Source organism: Pseudophryne corroboree, chromosome 3 (assembly GCF_028390025.1).
Source record: "Pseudophryne corroboree isolate aPseCor3 chromosome 3, aPseCor3.hap2, whole genome shotgun sequence".
Taxonomy (NCBI): Eukaryota; Metazoa; Chordata; class Amphibia; order Anura; family Myobatrachidae; genus Pseudophryne; species Pseudophryne corroboree.
In genome coordinates, this window is record NC_086446.1 from 437,757,588 (window position 1) to 437,781,260 (window position 23,673).

The 23,673-nt window shown below is 47.4% G+C and overlaps 1 long non-coding RNA gene across 1 annotated transcript in view; it reads right to left on the minus strand.

The window, feature by feature from the left end:
- Positions 1-1,882: 1,882 nt before the first annotated feature.
- LOC135057873 (uncharacterized) overlaps positions 1,883-23,673 on the minus strand; it is a 185,152-nt gene continuing 163,361 nt past the window's right edge. Inside the window, exon 4 of the long non-coding RNA XR_010244431.1 lies at positions 1,883-3,167. This is a non-coding gene — a long non-coding RNA (uncharacterized LOC135057873). The remainder of the gene's footprint in view (positions 3,168-23,673) is intronic.

Below are 23,673 nucleotides of genomic sequence, written 5' to 3' on the forward strand. Positions count from 1 at the left end.
TTTATTGTTGCTAAAACCTGGGCTTTCTGGGGCATTTACCCTAAGTCTCCCCCCACCAAATTGTCTAAAGGGAACCGTATTCTATTAATCAAACTGGCTGCTGCCGCTAAAAAAACGATACTCTCCCAATGGATTTCTGCTGACCCCGTTTCTATTTCATTATTACACCCCAGAATCTCACATCTGTTTCATTTAGACTGGACCAATGCCACATTACACAAAAGTTGACAGAGAAACATTTTAATATATGGCTCCCGTATGTTCATACTTTGTCCCCATTAATTAAAGAAGCTTTGAGGAAGTGCTTCCAGTCTACCAAATGGTATAATCTAGAAATTCTTGACTCCGGTGCTCCCTTTTGATTTGAATTGCCTTTGATCAGGGTTGAACTCTTTTTCCTACCTACATACTCCTCTGTACATCTTTTGCATAATATATGGTCAATGTCTTCTCTCTTGACTGCTGTAAGGTACTGATGAGACATTTTACTTTTGCCATGTCTGATTGTACTGTATACATACACTGTTTGTTATTGATTCCTCCTGTCAATAAAACCTTTTGGAAAAAAAAAAGAAAGAGAGAGGTGAGAACAGGAGAGAGAAGTGAGGACAAGAGAGAGAAAGAGAAGTGAGGACAAGAGAGAGACAAGTAAGGACGAGAGGGAGAGGTGAGGATTTGAGAGGTGAGGACAAAAGAGAGAGAGAGTGAGGACAGAGAGAGAGGTGAGGGTGACAGAGAAAGAGGTGAGGGCAAGAGAAAGACAGGTGAGGATGAGAGCGAGAGGTGAGGGCAAGAGACAAAGGGGACGAGAGAGTGAGAGAGAGGTGAGGACAGAGAGAGAGACAGACAGCCACGGCATGGGTACACCCATATTCACCCTGGCTGGGGCGCAGTGCTCTCCCTGCAGTGCTGATGCTGAAGCTGTCCATGTGCTGTGGTGCTGCTGGGGCCGGGATCCGGGACTGCGTGGGTGACGTGTCTCCTCATCAGGGGCTCAGGCCATGCTGCTGCTCCTAGGACTTCTCCCCCCCCATGGCTGCTCCCAGAATGCTGTGTGCTATGAAGATAGAAAGAGAGAAGGGTGAGGACAAAAGGGGGTGAAGACAAGAGATAGAGAAGTGAGGGCTAAGGGGGGGGGGGCGGTAAAGACTAGAGAGGTGAGGACAAAAAAAAGAGATAGAGCAGGTGTGGACTAGAGAGGGGGAGTGAGGTCAACAGAGAGGTGAGGACAAAAGAATGAGGGGGTGAGGACAAAAGAAGGGGTGAGGACAAAAAGAGAGAGAGCGAGAGGGATATGGACGGGTGAGAGGTGAGGACAAGAGACAGAGATAGGGTGAAGACAAAAGAAAGAGAGATGGGGTGAGGACAAAGGAGAGAGAGATGCATGTGGATGGGAGAGAGGGGGGAGGAAAAGAGACAGAAAGAGGGTGAGGACAAAAGAGAGATAGAGGTGAGGACAAGACAGAGGGGGATTGGAACAAAAGAGAGAGAGAGAAGTCAGCCAGAGCATGTATACACTTGCACTCACCTTAGCCGGGGTGCTGAAGCTGCAGATGGCCATGTGTGTACTGCTACTGGGGGCGGGATACAGTACTGCATGGTGGCGGGGCTCAGGCAAATTTTGCAACGTTTCAATTTAATCTCAACCATCGTCAGGCATATATGCCTGACGACGGTTGAGATTAAACCGAAACGTTGCAAAATTTGCAGGGTTATGGCCTGTTTTTTCTGATATGCTAAGACTGGGAGTGCCGCTTATACGTGAAATATATATATATATATATATATATATATATATATTCTCCAGAAAACAGAGGCACTCCCGGACTTCAAAGTAAATGAAAAATCATAGTCCGGGAGTGCCTCTGTTTTCTGGAGAGTATAGTAGGGGGTTGGCAGGCCCCATGAGAGCACCCTGGCAAGTTATTGTATGGATTTCCATGGAGTGCTGTGTGATCAGGTGTAATGTGTATAAGGGGCACTACTGTACAGTGTAATGTGAATTGATACTATTATGTGGCAATCCCATTCCCCATGAAGTCACGCCCATTTATTTGTGGCGCGTGCTATCACTATTTGAAATTTAGATTGGGGAGCACCAGTTCTCTTTCTGGCACAGGGCACCAAAATGTTTAGTTACGGCACTCGGTGATTTAGGAGCCTGTTAGCCTTGTTACTTTTTCACTAGTGTTTTTGTCTGAATTTGTTTTGTTTGATTTTTCACGGCCGTACAGATAATTGTTGGCCTTGAAAACAAATCACCATTTAATAAAAGAACCCATTGGTAAACCTCTAGGCTAAGACACAATAGCTGTACTGTAACCGTTTAATACAAAAAATAATGACACCTGTGGCGCTGCACTCCAAAGCTGCAGAGACCGTCACAAAAAGAAGTCACCAATAAGCATGTAGATGAAAAACTTGCACTATAGATTGTTCCAACAACGTCTACTTCTCACATGATGATGTCACAATTACCAACAACTGGAAATTACGTGAGTAATTACCTGTTGTTAGAGCAATCTAGAGCACAAGTGAGATCATTCTCTCTTTTCATTTTGTGTACTGTGACAATTAGTTATGGTCAAACATAATTTATTAAATAAGTAGTCAGGATATATAAGGGACCTATTGTGATTGGTGTAGCTACAGTATCCACTGTTATGATGGTTCCGGTATGAATGGTCGACCATGTTATGGTCGACAGTCATTAGGTCGACCACTATTGGTTGACATGTACATGGTCGACATGGACACATCGACATGAGTTTTTTAACTTTTTTTGGTGTCATTTTTTGCGTAAAGTGACTGGGAACCCCAACTAGTGCACCGCGTCCGCTCACCATGCTTCGGGCATGGTGCCTTCGCTCCGCTACCGCTTCACTCGGCACAGATTACCGTTCCAATCGTAGTCCACGTGGATCGTAAAGTATGGAAAAGTTCCCCAAAAGAAAAAAAAGTTAAACTCATGTCGACCTTTTCATGTGTCGACCTTTTCATGTGTTGACCATGTGTCCATGTCGACCATGTCAATGTCGACCAATAGTGGTCGACCTAATGACTGTCGACCATGTGAACGGATACCGTTATGATATATCATCTCCATCATTGTAAGGAATTGACAATGGAAAGGGTCATTAATGTTATTCAAGATTCCTTCTCTTGACCTGAGGAAACATAAGAAAAGAATATATGTGTGCAGTAATGTTTGATGTAGGTTTCTTTATTAATGTGAACATGAAAATGATCATCTGTCTGATGACTGTTTAAGCATTTGGTTTGATAAGAAAGGTTTTCTGTCGCCTCCCCTCACAACAATAGAAAATGTTCACTATAGTGATGTACATGAATCAGTTAGGTATTATTTATTTATTAACAGTTTCTTATACAGCGCAGCATATTCCGTTGCACTTTAGGTATTAAGCTATGAAACCATGGAAAATACCAGGTATTAACAGGCTAGACAAACATCATAAAAATATTAATAAAAGCATTATTTATTATATAAAAAGCAGTATACATACTTTATGGATAAAACAACAATGAAAAAACAGTGCTGTAAACCTTAATGAGATTTTACTACAGAACCAACCAAACATTCGGTTAGTGAATTTAGGGGCACATTTCTCAACTATTGATAAAACTTTTGTATGATAAATGGGGATTCAGGGCCAAGGACCAATTAAAGAGGATGAGTACCAACTTTCTGGGGAGGGGACACACACAATGTGGGTTATCCTGGCTGCAGAGAGGAGTGGCTAGTGTTATATACCTGATATAAGCCATGCAATCACTGTATCACACACTGCGGGGGACTCCAACTGCTGTAGGACTACAAAGCCCTGCATGCAAGTTGGGACCTAGGACCATACTTTAGGAGGCAACAGCTGTCCTGGCATATAGAGAACTCACCCCAGTGCCCACACTAATTATCCTCTGCTGCTGCTTCCTCTCGCCTTGTCCTCCTCTTGTGGAGCTGCCGTGCAGGAAGGGGGAGACCCTGAGGTACAGGGCCAGGTGCAGACATAGTTTACACAGGAACAGGGAAGTGTGAACGACCACCCCCGTCCCAGGCATCCACATTGGTGGTACTGGGGAGCAGGGACCTGCAGCGAGGGTTCTGGGACCCGGCAGTAGGTAGCCCCTTAGGGCCCTGTACTCCTCTGGTGGAGCTGCGTGTGGGAACTGGGAGGCGCTGGGGAACAGGCCTGGGGGCAGACATCGCTTACACAGGCACAGGAGTGTGTGAGCGGCCATGGACCAGCGCTTTGGTAATGAAAGGGGGCAGCTGGAGAGTCCTTGGTCACCACCTCTGCCCCATTCATTAGCGTTCTAGTTGCCGGAGATGGGGAGTTTCATTGGTGGTGCTGGTACCTGCAGTGAGGGTTCTTGGAGCCGACAGAAGGTAGCCCCTTAGAGCTGAGAGGAAGGAGGGTCAGGCAGGGAACCCATCTCTGCTCCCTCTCAGATTCTGCACCTGGGGCGCATGCCCCCTAAACCCCCCCCCCTAGTTGCGGCCATGCAAGGTGAGTGTATACTGAGATCCATCTGATTTCAGACAGATTTCTTGCACCAAGGATAGGGCAGATAATATGATTTCTACTTTCACAAGGGAATGGATAGGGGTGATACGGCTGTGCAGATGCAGTCAACTTAACCGAAGTGAAACAGAAGGAAACCAATCTATAAATAAAAATTAATAAAAAAAACTGAAGAACTAATATTAAAAAACAATTGTGAGTTCATTTACTCTTCATATCATTCACCCCCTGATTCTTTAATCTGAATAAATAACACTGAACTACCTGACTTGGACATTTCAGAATCCTTCCATTCCACCAACAAATGCTTTGATTGTACTTTTTTTTTTCCTTCTTTAATGCACAGCTGTACCAATGCAGTTTTACCTTCACACACTTAAACGACCTGTCTGAATTACCATTGTTTTTTTACCCTCACTCACATCCCCATTTCTTACAGTCCAAATCAATTTCTGCACCATACTTGCCTACCTGACCCTCTCCATGAGGGAGAAAATGCTCTGTTCCTGGACTTTCCTGGTAATGTATGATTGCCATCACCTGTGGTGAGCTAGTTAATTGATAAGAAAGGTGTTTTACCACAGGTGATGGCAATCATACATTACCAGGAAAGTCCAGCAACAGAGCATTTTCTCCCTCATGGAGAGGGTCAGGTAGGCAAGCATGTTCTGCACCCATATTATCTACGCCAGAGGTTCCCAAACGCGTTCCTCAAGGCACCCCAACAGTCCAGGATTTAGGTATATCCATGGCTCAGCACAGATGGTTAAATCAAATTGACTAAGGTGCTAATTAAGTCACCTGTGGCCAAGCATGGATACATTTAAAACCTGGACCATTGGGGTGCCTTGAGGACCGCATTTGGGAACGTCTGATCTACGCTTTTGTTTTACTTCAAACTAAATTTTCTCCCATTGAGTTTACACTGCTTTTCTCACCTGCAATTCTGCAAATCTTCTGCTCTGATTCCCTTACAGCCTCCACTCCTAGTTCCAGTTCCCCTCACCTATTTACCTACTCTACACTATGTCCAGGTTTTCTTCTACTCCCCCATCACTCAGTGCCTACCTAATCATGTATCTTGCCACCTGTTCCCACCTTTATCCTTCCCCTCTAGTCTCCAACACCTCATCCTCTCTCCCCTCCTCTCCTGTTACCCCACTATCATTTACCACTGCCCCACGATGGTCCTACTACCCCACCACTCAGCAATGCTCCCTCCCTCCTCTCCCTGTCATCTCACCACACCAGCATCCACATCACACTGAACTCCTTCCCTGCCCAGCTCCTGCACTTTCCCTTCCTAGTTCAGGCACCCACACCATCACTACTCTCTCATCATCCCTGCCCTCCAATTTAATCTCACCTCAATGCTACAGCAACCCTGATAATCTCATTTGCATCTCTCTCACAAACTCATGCTCCTATCATGTGCCCTCTGGAATGCCAGATCTGTTTGTAACAAACTGGTCCCCACTCATGACCTTTTCATCTCCACCTCCCTGCATTTACTAGCCATTACTGAAACCTGTTTACTCCCACTGACACTACTTCTACTGCTCTCTCTGCTTGGGGCCTCACACACACACATTCCCTGACACAGGGGTCACCGTGGTGATGGTGCTGGGGCCCTATTGCCCTCTAGTTACTCCTACCAACTCATACCCCCAGAACCCTCTCTTACATTCTCTATATTTGGGAATGTATATATATGCTATATGCCTCTTTCAACCTATCCATCTTTGAGTAGCTGTCATTTACCACCCCCATGGCTTTGCCTCCAAAATCTTTGACAACTTTGCTTCCTGGCTTTCTTGCTTCCTCTCTTCTGACATTCCATTATCCTAGGTGATTTCATCATCCCTAGCGATAGCCTCACAAAATCCCCTGCCTCTAAACTCTTTAACCTCACCTATTTGTTTGGTCTCTCCCAGTGGACCTCTTCACCCTCCCATGTGAATGGGAGCTCACAGAATCTGTTTTTCACTCACCGTTGTGATATTTCTGATTTCTCTAACTCCCATTTCCCCTCTCTGACTACCACTTGCCCGCCACTGTCTAGGGGCCCAAAGCATGTAATGAGTCAAACTGACTCATTACATGCTGCTGTGTGCTGCAAGCAACCGCTGCCCGCAGCACACAGCCGCCCGGACAGGAGAGGAGCGCAGCGGACACGGGGGGAAGGAGGAGGGAGGTGGAGGAGGGAGCCGCATCAGCGCTGTGTTATTGGTTGAGGCGCTGCTGCTGCTGTCCCTCTGCTTCACTATAGGCTGTCTTCCGCCGCTATGAAGCGCATCCCAGCATTCACAGCGGCGGAGAACAGCCTATGGTGAAGCAGAGGGACAGCAGCAGCAGCGCCTTCACCAATAACACAGCGCTGCTGCGGCTCCCTCCTCCACCTCCCTCCTCCTCCTTCTCTTCTGCCCAGGATCTCTGACAGAAGCTGCACCGGGGAGCCTGAGCCAGCGGAGAGGGTAAGTATAATTCATTCTTTCTTTCTCTTTCTTTCTTTCTTTCTTTCTTTCTTTCTTTCTTTCTTTCTTTCTTTCTTTCTTTCTTTCTCTCTTTCTCTCTTTCTTTCTTTCTTTCTTTCTTTCTTTCTTTCTTTCTTTCTTTCTTTCTTTCTTTCTTTCTTTCTTTCTTTCTTTCTTTCTTTCTTTCTTCATTAAAGTGCAAAAAGGGGGACTGTCTGCCATAATGTAATCTGCCTGCCGTAATGTGTAAAAAGGGGACGCTGTCTGCCATAATGTGTAAAAAGAGGAATTTGTCCGCCGTAAGGTGTAAAAGGGTCTCTACCTGGTGTAGTGGTGCTACTGTGCGGCGTAATTTTAATAATGGAGACTACTGTGCACCTATTTATGAATTGGTATTATTTTGTGGCCACACCCCTTCCGCACTAATCCATGCCCCTATGTATTTTTGCGCGCGCCTACGGCACGCACTGCCCCTGTTTTGCATGCAGGGGTGGGGCTCCGATGCCGTTTCTTGCACACAGTGCTAAAATGTCTAGTTACGGCATTGTTGCTAGGTATCCATTTCTCTGGCCCTGAGCAGGTCCCCCTCACCAGATCCTCTCCAGGGGTGAGGGGTGGAGTTGAATGGGATGAGGGGGGGGGGGGGTCAAAGCATTTTGTCGCACCTGGGCCCACCGCTCGCTAGTTCCACCACTGGTCTGGGGGAATAACAGGGACCTGAGAGCCAGCACTTGCTGGGGAAAAAAACCATACAGTGTCAGACAAAATCTATAAATGCTAATATAAGTGACAGGAGCTTAGAGTCCACAGTCTGCAGTACACATAACCAGAATATACTAAGTGTATTGTAGGGAGCACACAAATGCTCCGAGGTGTGCAGTTGACAAATATAATATGTTCTATTTAAGAAAAATTGATAATGGGTTGTTTTCATTCATGCCCCTAGGGGCGATGGTGTCCAATCTGTAAATCCAAAAACTTTCTTTTTTTCTTAATAAGAGTGCACGGTCGCCACCACGTGCAGGTGGGGGTATCCAGTCGATAAATTTGCATCTTACATCAGAGACTTGATGTCGCAAGTTCATGAAGTGTCGTGCAACTGGTAATTCAGCCATCCCTGAAACGATGGCCTGGTGGATAGACGTTCTATGATTCGCCATTCTGTTCCGAAAGCGTCTGGTATTCATTCCGACGTAGTAGAGGCCACAGGGGCATGTCAGAATGTACACAACATGATCCATGGTGCAGTGTAGTTTAAATTTGATTGAGATAGGTCGTCCTGTATGAGGGTGTGGAACGTTGAGCCTTTTAGCATGCCCCTGCACATGGTACAACCAGTGCACTTGAAGCAACCCGGTCTCCTTTCATGTAGCCATGTGGTAGTAATGGGAGTACGGTGGCTTTCCGGTATGCCATCATTTGTGGTGCACTTCATTTTAACTTTAGATGAGCATCAGTCGTAAGAATGGGCCAATTCTTACGGAGGCCCCACTGACTTTACTGGACACATTGTCATAGGTGGTGGTAAATACCATACGGTCTGGTGCAGTGACGTGCGGTGAGGTCATTGGCTGGGGAGGCAGTAAGATATATAGTAACCCCATCAGCACCTCCGGTGCATCACTGACACCTAAATAATCACGCCAGCCAGTGGCAGAGCTAGCAAGCGGTGGGCCCAGGTGCGACAAAATGTCACCCCTGGAGAGGATCTGGTGAGGGGGACCTGCTCAGGGCCAGAGAAATGGATACCTAGCAACAGTGCCGTAACTAGACATTTCAGCGCTGTGTGCAAGAAACGGCATCGGAGCCCCCCACCTCCATGTAAAACAGGGGCAGTGCGCGCCGCAGGCGCGCGCAAAAAATATAGGGGCGTGGCCACAAAATAATACCAATTCATATAACGGTGCACAGTAGTCTCCATTGTTCAAATTGCGCCGCACAGTAGCACCACTACACCAGGTAGAGCCCCTTTTAAACCTTACGGCGGACAGATTCCCCTTTTTACACATTACGGCAGACAGCGTCCCGTTTTTACACATAACGGTAGACAGCGTGCCCTTTTTACACATAACGGCAGACAGCGTGCCCTTTTTACACATAACGGCAGACAGCGTCCCCTTTTTACACATAACGGCAGACAGCGTCCCCTTTTTACACATAACGGCAGACAGCGTCCCCTTTTTACACATAACGGCAGACAGCGTGCCCTTTTTACACATAACGGCAGACAGCGTGCCCTTTTTACACATAACGGCAGACAGCGTGCCCTTTTTACACATAACGGCAGACAGCGTGCCCTTTTTACACATAACGGCAGACAGCGTGCCCTTTTTACACATAACGGCAGACAGCGTGCCCTTTTTACACAAAACGGCAGACAGCGTCCCCTTTTTACACATAACGGCAGACAGCGTCCCCTTTTTACACATAACGGCAGACAGCGTCCCCTTTTTACACATAACGGCAGACAGCGTCCCCTTTTTACACATAACGGCAGACAGCGTCCCCTTTTTACACATAACGGCAGACAGCGTGCCCTTTTTACACATAACGGCAGACAGCGTCCCCTTTTTACACATAACGGCAGACAGCGTCCCCTTTTTACACATAACGGCAGACAGCGTCCCCTTTTTACACATAACGGCAGACAGCGTCCCCTTTTTACACATAACGGCAGACAGCGTCCCCTTTTTACACATAACGGCAGACAGCGTCCCCTTTTTACACATAACGGCAGACAGCGTCCCCTTTTTACACATAACGGCAGACAGCGTCCCCTTTTTACACATAACGGCAGACAGCGTCCCCTTTTTACACATAACGGCAGACAGCGTCCCCTTTTTTACACATTACAGCAGACAGTGTCCCCTTTTTACACATTACAGCAGACAGTGTCCCCTTTTTACACATAATGACAGACAGAATATATAGATTGAATGATCCAGGGTGACTGACCAGCAAGAAGTCCGGCCCGGGCCAGTTGAGGCGGAAGGTAATGTCATCATTGAGAGCAGGCATGGCTCTCCCGCCGTAACACACCCTGTACAGGACAGCGAGGACCGGGAGGGAAGCTCTACCCTGTGCATCCTCTACTCCCGGTGAAGTAGCAGCAACCCAACCGCCGGGTCCCGCTGGCTCCGGGGCTGCCGCTGCTGTAGTGACAGCTCTACAGTAGCTGGTCCTGGGAGCCGCCTCCGCTTCACCACCCCGTGATTGGACGAGCGGATCCAGCACTGGATCCGCTGTCCAATCACATCTGCCTCGCTGACAGGGGCGGGTTTCCCCTGTCAACGAGGCACTTGCAGAAGTGCCGCTTTTTCCTCTGGTTTCAATGGGCTTTTTCAGCCCAGCGCCTTGCCCCCCCCCCCCCCCCCCCCGCTTTAACCTGTCTCTATTATAAACAGGAGGCACTGCTATCAGTGCCTCCCAAACTACTTTTAATCACGGAAATGGATAGGTTAATATAAAGAAACTACTTATGACACGGAATATGTGTCATAAGTATTTTCTTTATATTATTTTAATCATAATGACAGGGGAGGCACTGCCTCCCCTGCCGCCCCTGACTGCACGTCCCTGGTCTGGTGTAGTCATAACTTTCCGATTGGTACTAGGCGAACTGAACTTGTTTCTAGCCTTTGCTAGACACCGTTGTACATATACATATAAACTAGTGATGTGCACCGGAAATTTTTCGGGTTTTGGTTCGGTTCCGCGGTGTGTTTTGGATTCGGACGCGTTTTGGCAAAACCTTACCGAAATTTTTTTGTCGGATTCGGGTGTGTTTTGGATTCGGGTGTTTTTTTCAAAAAACCCTCAAAAACAGCTTAAATCATAGAATTTGGGGGTCATTTTGATCCCATAGTATTATTAACCTCAATAACCATAATTTCCACTCATTTTCAGTCTATTCTGAACACCTCACACCTCACAATATTATTTTTAGTACTAAAATTTGCCCCGAGGTCGCTGGATGGCTAAGCTAAGCGACCCAAGTGTCCAACACAAACACCTGGCCTATCTAGGAGTGGCACTGCAGTGTCAGGCAGGATGGCCCTTCCAAAAAATACTCCCCAAACAGCACATGATGCAAAGAAAAAAAGAGGCGCACCAAGGTGGCTGTGTGACTAAGCTAAGCGACACAAGTGGCCGACACAAACACCTGGCCCATCTAGGAGTGGCACTGCAGTGTCAATCAAGACAGGATGGCCCTTCCAAAATATTGTCCCCAAACAGCACATGATGCCAAGAAAAATGAAAGAAAAAAGAGGTGCAAGATGGAATTGTCCTTGGGCCCTCCCACCCACCCTTATGTTGTATAAACAGGACATGCACACTTTAACGAACCCATCATTTCAGCGACAGGGTCTGCCACACGACTGTGACTGAAATGACGGGTTGGTTTGGGCCCCCACCAAAAAAGAAGTAATCAATCTCTCCTTGCACAAACTGGCTCTACAGAGGCAAGATGTCCACCTCATCATAATCCTCTGTTTCCTCACCCCTTTCACTGTGTACATCCCCCTCCTCACAGATTATTAATTCGTCCCCACTGGAATCCACCATCTCAGGTCCCCGTGTACTTTCTGGAGGCAATTGCTGCTGGTGAATGTCTCCACGGAGGAATTGATTATATTTCATTTTGATGAACATCATCTTCTCCACATTTTCTGGAAGTAACCTCGTACGCTGATTGCTGACAAGGTGAGCGGCTGCACTAAACACTCTTTCGGAGTACACACTGGAGGGAGGGCAACTTAGGTAGAATAAAGCCAGTTTCTGCAAGGGCCTCCAAATTGCCTCTTTTTCCTGCCAGTATACGTACGGACTGTCTGACGTGCCTACTTGGATGCGGTCACTCATATAATCCTCCACCATTCTTTCAATGGTGAGAGAATCATATGCAGTGACAGTAGACGACATGTCAGTAATCGTTGGCAGGTCCTTCAGTCCGGACCAGATGTCAGCACTCGCTCCAGACTGCCCTGCATCACCGCCAGCGGGTGGGCTCGTAATTCTTAGCCTTTTCCTCGCACCCCCAGTTGCGGGAGAATGTGAAGGAGGAGATGGTGACGGGTCACGTTCCGCTTGACTTGACAATTTTCTCACCAGCAGGTCTTTGAACCTCTGCAGACTTGTGTCTGCCGGAAAGAGAGATACAACGTAGGTTTTAAATCTAGGATCGAGCACGGTGGCCAAAATGTAGTGCTCTGATTTCAACAGATTGACCACCCGTGAATCCTGGTTAAGCGAATTAAGGGCTCCATCCACAAGTCCCACATGCCTAGCGGAATCGCTCTGTTTTAGCTCCTCCTTCAATGTCTCCAGCTTCTTCTGCAAAAGCCTGATGAGGGGAATGACCTGACTCAGGCTGGCAGTGTCTGAACTGACTTCACGTGTGGCAAGTTCAAAGGGTTGCAGAACCTTGCACAACGTTGAAATCATTCTCCACTGCGCTTGAGTCAGGTGCATTCCCATTCCTTTGCCTATATCGTGGCCAGATGTATAGGCTTGAATGGCCTTTTGCTGCTCCTCCATCCTCTGAAGCATATAGAGGGTTGAATTCCACCTCGTTACCACCTCTTGCTTCAGATGATGGCAGGGCAGGTTCAGGAATGTTTGGTGGTGCTCCAGTCTTCGGTACGCGGTGCCTGAACGCCGAAAGTGGCCCGCAATTCTTCGGGCCACCGACAGCATCTCTTGCACGCCCCTGTCGTTTTTTAAATAATTCTGCACCACCTAATTCAAGGTATGTGCAAAACATGGGACGTGATGGAATTTGCCCAGATGTAATGCACGCACAATATTGCTGGCATTGTCCGATGTCACAAATCCCCAGGAGAGTCCAATTGGGGTAAGCCATTCTGCGATGATCTTACTCAGTTGCCGTAAGAGGTTTTCAGCTGTGTGGCTATTCTGGAAAGCGGTGATACAAAGCGTAGCCTGCCTAGGAACGAGTTGGCGTTTGTGAGATGCTGCTACTGGTGCCGCCGCTGCTGTTCTTGCTGCGGGAGGCAATACATCTACCCAGTGGGCTGTCACAGTCATATAGTCCTGAGTCTGCCCTGCTCCACTTGTCCACATGTCCGTGGTTAAGTGGACATTGGGTAAAACTGCATTTTTTAGGACACTGGTGAGTCTTTTTCTGAGGTCTGTGTACATTTTCGGTATCGCCTGCCTAGAGAAATGGAACCTAGATGGTATTTGGTACCGGGGACACAGTACCTCAATCAAGTCTCTAGTTGGCTCTGAATTAACGATGGATACCGGAACCACGTTTCTCACCGCCCAGGCTGCCAAGGCCTCAGTTATCCGCTTTGCAGCAGGATGACTGCTGTGATATTTCATCTTCCTCGCAAAGGACTGTTGGACAGTCAATTGCTTACTGGAAGTAGTACAAGTGGTCTTCCGACTTCCCCTCTGGGATGACGATCGACTCCCAGCAGCAACAACAGCAGCGCCAGCAGCAGTAGGCGTTACACTCAAGGATGCATCGGAGGAACCCCAGGCAGGAGAGGACTCGTCAGACTTGCCAGTGACATGGCCTGCAGGACTATTGGCTTTCCTGGGTAAAGAGGAAATTGACACTGAGGGAGTTGGTGGTGTGGTTTGCAGGAGCTTGGTTACAAGAGGAAGGGATTTAGTGGTCAGTGGACTCCTTCCGCTGTCACCCAAAGTTTTTGAACTTGTCACTGACTTATGATGAATGCGCTGCAGGTGACGTATAAGGGAGGATGTTCCGAGGTGGTTAACGTCCTTACCCCTACTTATTACAGCTTGACAAAAGCAACACACGGCTTGACACCTGTTGTCCGCATTTGTGTTGAAATAATTCCACACCGAAGAGCTGATTTTTTTTTGTATTTTGACCAGGCATGTCAAGGGCCATATTCCTCCCACGGACAACAGGTGTCTCCCCGGGTGCCTGACTGAAACAAACCACCTCACCATCAGAATCCTCCTTGTCAATTTCCTCCCCAGCGCCAGCAACACCCATATCCTCATCCTGGTGTACTTCAACAGTGACATCTTCAATTTGACTATCAGGAACTGGACTGCGGGTGCTCCTTCCAGCACTTGCAGGGGCGTGCAAATGGTGGAAGGCGCTAGCTCTTCCCGTCCAGTGTCGGGAAGGTCAGGCATCGCAACCGACACAATTGGACTCTCCTTGGGGATTTGTGATTTTGAAGAACGCACAGTTCTTTGCTGTGCTTTTGCCAGCTTAAGTCTTTTCTTTTTTCTAGCGAGAGGATGAGTGCTTCCATCCTCATTTGAAGCTGAACCACTAGCCATGAACATAGGCCAGGGCCTCAGCCGTTCCTTGCCACTCCGTGTCGTAAATGGCATATTGGCAAGTTTACGCTTCTCATCAGACGCTTTTAATTTTGATTTTTGGGTCATTTTACTGAACTTTTGTGTTTTGGATTTTACATGCTCTCTACTATGACATTGGGCATCGGCCTTGGCAGACGACGTTGATGGCATTTCATCGTCTCGGCCATGACTAGTGGCAGCAGCTTCAGCACGAGGTGGAAGTGGATCTTGATCTTTCCCTTTAACCTCCACATTTTTGTTCTCCATTTTTTAATGTGTGGAATTATATGCCAGTATCAATAGCAATGGCCTACTACTATATTTACTGCACACAACTAAAAGGCACCACAGGTATACAATGTAGATAGATGGATACTAGTATACTTTATGGATGACGAGTGACGACACAGAGGTAGGTACACAGCAGTGGCCTACCGTACTGCTATATACAGTATACTGGACCTGGTGGACACTGTCAGCGAACTGCTAAACTAGTCTTAAAAAAAAGGCACCACAGGTATACAATGTAGATTGATGGATACTAGTATACTTTATGGATGACGAGTGACGACACAGAGGTAGGTACACAGCAGTGGCCTACCGTACTGCTATATACAGTATACTGGACCTGGTGGACACTGTCAGCGAACTGCTAAACTAGTCTAAAAAAAAAGGCACCACAGGTATACAATGTAGATGGATGGATACTAGTATACTTTATGGATGACGAGTGACGACACAGAGGTAGGTACACAGCAGTGGCCTACTGTACTGCTATATACAGTATACTGGACCTGGTGGACACTGTCAGCGAACTGCTAAACTAGTCTAAAAAAATGGCACCACAGGTATACAATGTAGATGGATGGATACTAGTATACTTTATGGATGACGAGTGACGACACAGAGGTAGGTACACAGCAGTGGCCTACCGTACTGCTATATACAGTATACTGGACCTGGTGGACACTGTCAGCGAACTGCTAAACTAGTCTAAAAAAAAGGCACCACAGGTATACAATGTAGATGGATGGATACTAGTATACTTTATGGATGACGAGTGACGACACAGAGGTAGGTACACAGCAGTGGCCCACCGTACTGATATATACAGTATACTGGACCTGGTGGACACTGTCAGCAAACTGCTAAACTAAAATGCACCACAGGTATAGGAATGTAGATGGATAGTATACTTAATGGATGACGACACAGAGGTAGGTACAGCAGTGCACTCTGCACTGTACTCCTCCTATATATAATATTAATTATACTGGTGGTCCCCAGTCCCCACAATAAAGCAGCACACTGTGAGCACAGATATGGAGTGTTTTTCAGGCAGACAAACGTATACTAGAGATGAGCGGGTTCGGTTTCTCTGAATCCGAACCCGCCAGAACTTCATGTTTTTTTTCACGGGTCCGAGCGACTCGGATCTTCCCGCCTTGCTCGGTTAACCCGAGCGCGCCCGAACGTCATCATGACGCTGTCGGATTCTCGCGAGGCTCGGATTCTATCGCGAGACTCGGATTCTATATAAGGAGCCGCGCGTCGCCGCCATTTTCACATGTGCATTGAGATTGATAGGGAGAGGACGTGGCTAGCGTCCTCTCCGTTTAGACACTTGATTTACTAATTTTGGGGAGCATTAGGAGTACTCAGTAGTGTACAGTGCAGAGTTTTGCTGATAGTGACCAGTGACCACCACTTTTATTTATAATCCGTTCTCTGCCTGAAAAAAGCGATACACAGCACACAGTGACTCAGTCACATACCATATCTGTGTGCACTGCTCAGGCTCAGGCCAGTGTGCTGCATCATCTATTATCTATATATAATATTATATATCTGTCTGACTGCTCAGCTCACACAGCTTATAATTGTGGGGGAGACTGGGGAGCACTACTGCAGTGCCAGTTATAGGTTATAGCAGGAGCCAGGAGTACATAATATATTATATAGTGAGTGACCACCAGACACACAGTGCAGTTTATTTAATATATCCGTTCTCTGCCTGAAAAAAGCGATACACACAGTGACTCAGTCAGTCACATACCATATCTGTGTGCACTGCTCAGGCTCAGGCCAGTGTGCTGCATCATCTATATATATTATATATCTGTCTGACTGCTCAGCTCACACAGCTTATAATTGTGGGGGAGACTGGGGAGCACTACTGCAGTGCCAGTTATAGGTTATAGCAGGAGCCAGGAGTACATAATATTATATTAAAATTAAACAGTGCACACTTTTGCTGCAGGAGTGCCACTGCCAGTGTGACTAGTGACCAGTGACCTGACCACCAGTATATAATATTAGTAGTATACTATCTCTTTATCAACCAGTCTATATTAGCAGCAGACACAGTACAGTGCGGTAGTTCACGGCTGTGGCTACCTCTGTGTCGGCACTCGGCAGCCCGTCCATAATTGTATATACCACCTAACCGTGGTTTTTTTTTCTTTCTTTATACATACATACTAGTTACGAGTATACTATCTCTTTATCAACCAGTCTATATATTAGCAGCAGACACAGTACAGTGCGGTAGTTCACGGCTGTGGCTACCTCTGTGTCGGCACTCGGCAGCCCGTCCATAATTGTATATACCACCTAACCGTGGTTTTTTTTTCTTTCTTTCACATACATACTAGTTACGAGTATACTATCTCTTTATCAACCAGTCTATATTAGCAGCAGACACAGTACAGTGCGGTAGTTCACGGCTGTGGCTACCTCTGTGTCGGCACTCGGCAGCCCGTCCATAATTGTATATACCACCTAACCGTGGTTTTTTTTTCTTTCTTTATACATACATACTAGTTACGAGTATACTATCTCTTTATCAACCAGTCTATATATTAGCAGCAGACACAGTACAGTGCGGTAGTTCACGGCTGTGGCTACCTCTGTGTCGGCACTCGGCAGCCCGTCCATAATTGTATATACCACCTAACCGTGGTTTTTTTTTCTTTCTTTATACATACATACTAGTTACGAGTATACTATCTCTTTATCAACCAGTCTATATATTAGCAGCAGACACAGTACAGTGCGGTAGTTCACGGCTGTGGCTACCTCTGTGTCGGCACTCGGCAGCCCGTCCATAATTGTATATACCACCTAACCGTGGTTTTTTTTTTCTTTCTTTATACATACATACTAGTTACGAGTATACTATCTCTTTATCAACCAGTCTATATATTAGCAGCAGACACAGTACAGTGCGGTAGTTCACGGCTGTGGCTACCTCTGTGTCGGCACTCGGCAGCCCGTCCATAATTGTATATACCACCTAACCGTGGTTTTTTTTTCTTTCTTTATACATACATACTAGTTACGAGTATACTATCTCTTTATCAACCAGTCTATATATTAGCAGCAGACACAGTACAGTGCGGTAGTTCACGGCTGTGGCTACCTCTGTGTCGGCACTCGGCAGCCCGTCCATAATTGTATATACCACCTAACCGTGTTTTTTTTTTCTTTCTTTATACATACATACTAGTTACGAGTATACTATCTCTTTATCAACCAGTCTATATATTAGCAGCAGACACAGTACAGTGCGGTAGTTCACGGCTGTGGCTACCTCTGTGTCGGCACTCGGCAGCCCGTCCATAATTGTATATACCACCTAACCGTGTTTTTTTTTTCTTTCTTTATACATACATACTAGTTACGAGTATACTATCTCTTTATCAACCAGTCTATATATTAGCAGCAGACACAGTACAGTGCGGTAGTTCACGGCTGTGGCTACCTCTGTGTCGGCACTCGGCAGCCCGTCCATAATTGTATATACCACCTAACCGTGGTTTTTTTTTCTTTCTTTATACATACATACTAGTTACGAGTATACTATCTCTTTATCAACCAGTCTATATATTAGCAGCAGACACAGTACAGTGCGGTAGTTCACGGCTGTGGCTACCTCTGTGTCGGCACTCGGCAGCCCGTCCATAATTGTATACTAGTATCCAATCCATCCATCTCCATTGTTTACCTGAGGTGCCTTTTAGTTGTGCCTATTAAAATATGGAGAACAAAAATGTTGAGGTTCCAAAATTAGGGAAAGATCAAGATCCACTTCCACCTCGTGCTGAAGCTGCTGCCACTAGTCATGGCCGAGACGATGAAATGCCAGCAACGTCGTCTGCCAAGGCCGATGCCCAATGGCATAGTACAGAGCATGTCAAAACCAAAACACCAAATATCAGTAAAAAAAGGACTCCAAAACCTAAAATAAAATTGTCGGAGGAGAAGCGTAAACTTGCCAATATGCCATTTACCACACGGAGTGGCAAGGAACGGCTGAGGCCCTGGCCTATGTTCATGGCTAGTGGTTCAGCTTCACATGAGGATGGAAGCACTCAGCCTCTCGCTAGAAAACTGAAAAGACTCAAGCTGGCAAAAGCACCGCAAAGAACTGTGCGTTCTTTGAAATCCCAAATCCACAAGGAGAGTCCAATTGTGTCGGTTGCGATGCCTGACCTTCCCAACACTGGACGTGAAGAGCATGCGCCTTCCACCATTTGCACGCCCCCTGCAAGTGCTGGAAGGAGCACCCGCAGTCCAGTTCCTGATAGTCAGATTGAAGATGTCAGTGTTGAAGTACACCAGGATGAGGAGGATATGGGTGTTGCTGGCGCTGGGGAGGAAATTGACCAGGAGGATTCTGATGGTGAGGTGGTTTGTTTAAGTCAGGCACCCGGGGAGACACCTGTTGTCCGTGGGAGGAATATGGCCGTTGACATGCCAGGTGAAAATACCAAAAAAATCAGCTCTTCGGTGTGGAGGTATTTCACCAGAAATGCGGACAACAGGTGTCAAGCCGTGTGTTCCCTTTGTCAAGCTGTAATAAGTAGGGGTAAGGACGTTAACCACCTCGGAACATCCTCCCTTATACGTCACCTGCAGCGCATTCATAATAAGTCAGTGACAAGTTCAAAAACTTTGGGTGACAGCGGAAGCAGTCCACTGACCAGTAAATCCCTTCCTCTTGTAACCAAGCTCACGCAAACCACCCCACCAACTCCCTCAGTGTCAATTTCCTCCTTCCCCAGGAATGCCAATAGTCCTGCAGGCCATGTCACTGGCAAGTCTGACGAGTCCTCTCCTGCCTGGGATTCCTCCGATGCATCCTTGCGTGTAACGCCTACTGCTGCTGGCGCTGCTGTTGTTGCCGCTGGGAGTCGATGGTCATCCCAGAGGGGAAGTCGTAAGCCCACTTGTACTACTTCCAGTAAGCAATTGACTGTTCAACAGTCCTTTGCGAGGAAGATGAAATATCACAGCAGTCATCCTACTGCAAAGCGGATAACTGAGTCCTTGACAACTATGTTGGTGTTAGACGTGCGTCCGGTATCCGCCGTTAGTTCACAGGGAACTAGACAATTTATTGAGGCAGTGTGCCCCCGTTACCAAATACCATCTAGGTTCCACTTCTCTAGGCAGGCGATACCGAGAATGTACACGGACGTCAGAAAAAGACTCACCAGTCTCCTAAAAAATGCAGTTGTACCCAATGTCCACTTAACCACGGACATGTGGACAAGTGGAGCAGGGCAGGGTCAGGACTATATGACTGTGACAGCCCACTGGGTAGATGTATGGACTCCCGCCGCAAGAACAGCAGCGGCGGCACCAGTAGCAGCATCTCGCAAACGCCAACTCTTTCCTAGGCAGGCTACGCTTTGTATCACCGCTTTCCAGAATACGCACACAGCTGAAAACCTCTTACGGCAACTGAGGAAGATCATCGCGGAATGGCTTACCCCAATTGGACTCTCCTGTGGATTTGTGGCATCGGACAACGCCAGCAATATTGTGTGTGCATTAAATATGGGCAAATTCCAGCACGTCCCATGTTTTGCACATACCTTGAATTTGGTGGTGCAGAATTTTTTAAAAAACGACAGGGGCGTGCAAGAGATGCTGTCGGTGGCCAGAAAAATTGCGGGACACTTTCGGCGTACAGGCACCACGTACAGAAGACTGGAGCACCACCAAAAACTACTGAACCTGCCCTGCCATCATCTGAAGCAAGAAGTGGTAACGAGGTGGAATTCAACCCTCTATATGCTTCAGAGGTTGGAGGAGCAGCAAAAGGCCATTCAAGCCTATACAATTGAGCACGATATAGGAGATGGAATGCACCTGTCTCAAGTGCAGTGGAGAATGATTTCAACGTTGTGCAAGGTTCTGATGCCCTTTGAACTTGCCACACGTGAAGTCAGTTCAGACACTGCCAGCCTGAGTCAGGTCATTCCCCTCATCAGGCTTTTGCAGAAGAAGCTGGAGGCATTGAAGAAGGAGCTAAAAGGGAGCGATTCCGCTAGGCATGTGGGACTTGTGGATGCAGCCCTTAATTCGCTTAACAAGGATTCACGGGTGGTCAATCTGTTGAAATCAGAGCACTACATTTTGGCCACCGTGCTCGATCCTAGATTTAAAGCCTACCTTGGATCTCTCTTTCCGGCAGACACAGGTCTGCTGGGGTTGAAAGACCTGCTGGTGACAAAATTGTCAAGTCAAGCGGAACGCGACCTGTCAACATCTCCTCCTTCACATTCTCCCGCAACTGGGGGTGCGAGGAAAAGGCTCAGAATTCCAAGCCCACCCGCTGGCGGTGATGCAGGGCAGTCTGGAGCGACTGCTGATGCTGACATCTGGTCCGGACTGAAGGACCTGACAACGATTACGGACATGTCGTCTACTGTCACTGCATATGATTCTCTCAACATTGATAGAATGGTGGAGGATTATATGAGTGACCGCATCCAAGTAGGCACGTCACACAGTCCGTACTTATACTGGCAGGAAAAAGAGGCAATTTGGAGGCCCTTGCACAAACTGGCTTTATTCTACCTAAGTTGCCCTCCCACAAGTGTGTACTCCGAAAGAGTGTTTAGTGCCGCCGCTCACCTTGTCAGCAATCGGCGTACGAGGTTACATCCAGAAAATGTGGAGAAGATGATGTTCATTAAAATGAATTATAATCAATTCCTCCGCGGAGACATTGACCAGCAGCAATTGCCTCCACAAAGTACACAGGGAGCTGAGATGGTGGATTCCAGTGGGGACGAATTGATAATCTGTGAGGAGGGGGATGTACACGGTGATATATCGGAGGGTGAAGATGAGGTGGACATCTTGCCTCTGTAGAGCCAGTTTGTGCAAGGAGAGATTAATTGCTTCTTTTTTGGGGGGGGTCCAAACCAACCCGTCATATCAGTCACAGTCGTGTGGCAGACCCTGTCACTGAAATGATGGGTTGGTTAAAGTGTGCATGTCCTGTTTTGTTTATACAACATAAGGGTGGGTGGGAGGGCCCAAGGACAATTCCATCTTGCACCTCTTTTTTCTTTTCTTTTTCTTTGCATCATGTGCTGATTGGGGAGGTTTTTTTTGGAAGGGACATCCTGCGTGACACTGCAGTGCCACTCCTAGATGGGCCCGGTGTTTGTGTCGGCCACTAGGGTCGCTAATCTTACTCACACAGTCAGCTACCTCATTGCGCCTCTTTTTTTCTTTGCGTCATGTGCTGTTTGGGGAGGGTTTTTTGGAAGGGACATCCTGCGTGACACTGCAGTGCCACTCCTAGATGGGCCCGGTGTTTGTGTCGGCCACTAGGGTCGCTAATCTTACTCACACAGCTACCTCATTGCGCCTCTTTTTTTCTTTGCGTCATGTGCTGTTTGGGGAGGGTTTTTTGGAAGGGGCATCCTGCGTGACACTGCAGTGCCACTCCTAGATGGGCCCGGTGTTTGTGTCGGCCACTAGGGTCGCTAATCTTACTCACACAGCTACCTCATTGCGCCTCTTTTTTTCTTTGCGTCATGTGCTGTTTGGGGAGGGTTTTTTGGAAGGGACATCCTGCGTGACACTGCAGTGCCACTCCTAGATGGGCCCGGTGTTTGTGTCGGCCACTAGGGTCGCTAATCTTACTCACACAGCTACCTCATTGCGCCTCTTTTTTTCTTTGCGTCATGTGCTGTTTGGGGAGGGTTTTTTGGAAGGGCCATCCTGCGTGACACTGCAGTGCCACTCCTAGATGGGCCCGGTGTTTGTGTCGGCCACTAGGGTCGCTAATCTTACTCACACAGCTACCTCATTGCGCCTCTTTTTTTCTTTGCGTCATGTGCTGTTTGGGGAGGGTTTTTTGGAAGGGCCATCCTGCGTGACACTGCAGTGCCACTCCTAGATGGGCCCGGTGTTTGTGTCGGCCACTAGGGTCGCTAATCTTACTCACACAGCTACCTCATTGCGCCTCTTTTTTTCTTTGCGTCATGTGCTGTTTGGGGAGGGTTTTTTGGAAGGGACATCCTGCGTGACACTGCAGTGCCACTCCTAGATGGGCCCGGTGTTTGTGTCGGCCACTAGGGTCGCTTATCTTACTCACACAGCGACCTCGGTGCAAATTTTAGGACTAAAAATAATATTGTGAGGTGTGAGGTATTCAGAATAGACTGAAAATGAGTGTAAATTATGGTTTTTGAGGTTAATAATACTTTGGGATCAAAATGACCCCCAAATTCTATGATTTAAGCTGTTTTTTAGTGTTTTTTGAAAAAAACACCCGAATCCAAAACACACCCGAATCCGACAAAAAAAATTCGGTGAGGTTTTGCCAAAACGCGTTCGAACCCAAAACACGGCCGCGGAACCGAACCCAAAACCAAAACACAAAACCCGAAAAATTTCAGGCGCTCATCTCTAACGTATACTGGTGGTCACTGTCAGCAAAACTCTGCACTGTACTCCTGCTATAGCTGCTCCCCAGTCCCCACAATTAAGCAGTGTGAGCACTCAGCACAGATATATCATGCAGCACACTGAGCACAGATATGGTATGGAGCGTTTTTTTCAGGCAGAGAACGGATAAAAAAAACTAAACTCTGCACTGTACTCCTCCTAACAGCTGCTCCCCAATCCTCCCCACAATTATAGTAATAAACAAGCACAAGCAATCAAATCAACTGTCTTCTGACTTCTACTAAACGGAGAGGACGCCAGCCACGTCCTCTCCCTATCATCTCCAATGCACGTGTGAAAATGGCGGCGACGCGCGGCTGCTTATAGAATCCGAATCTCGCGAGAATCCGACAGCGGGATGATGACGTTCGGGCGCGCTCGGGTTAGCCGAGCAAGGCGGGAGGATCCGAGTCTGCTCGGACCCGTGTAAAAAAGGTAAAGCTCGGGGGGGTTCGGTTTCTCGGAAACCGAACCCGCTCATCACTAATATAAACACACATACATACAGAGGCGTATCTAGCACGGGGCGAGCAGGGCACGTGCCCTGGGCGCCGTGGAAGCCCCAACAGAGGGGGCGCCACCGGCAC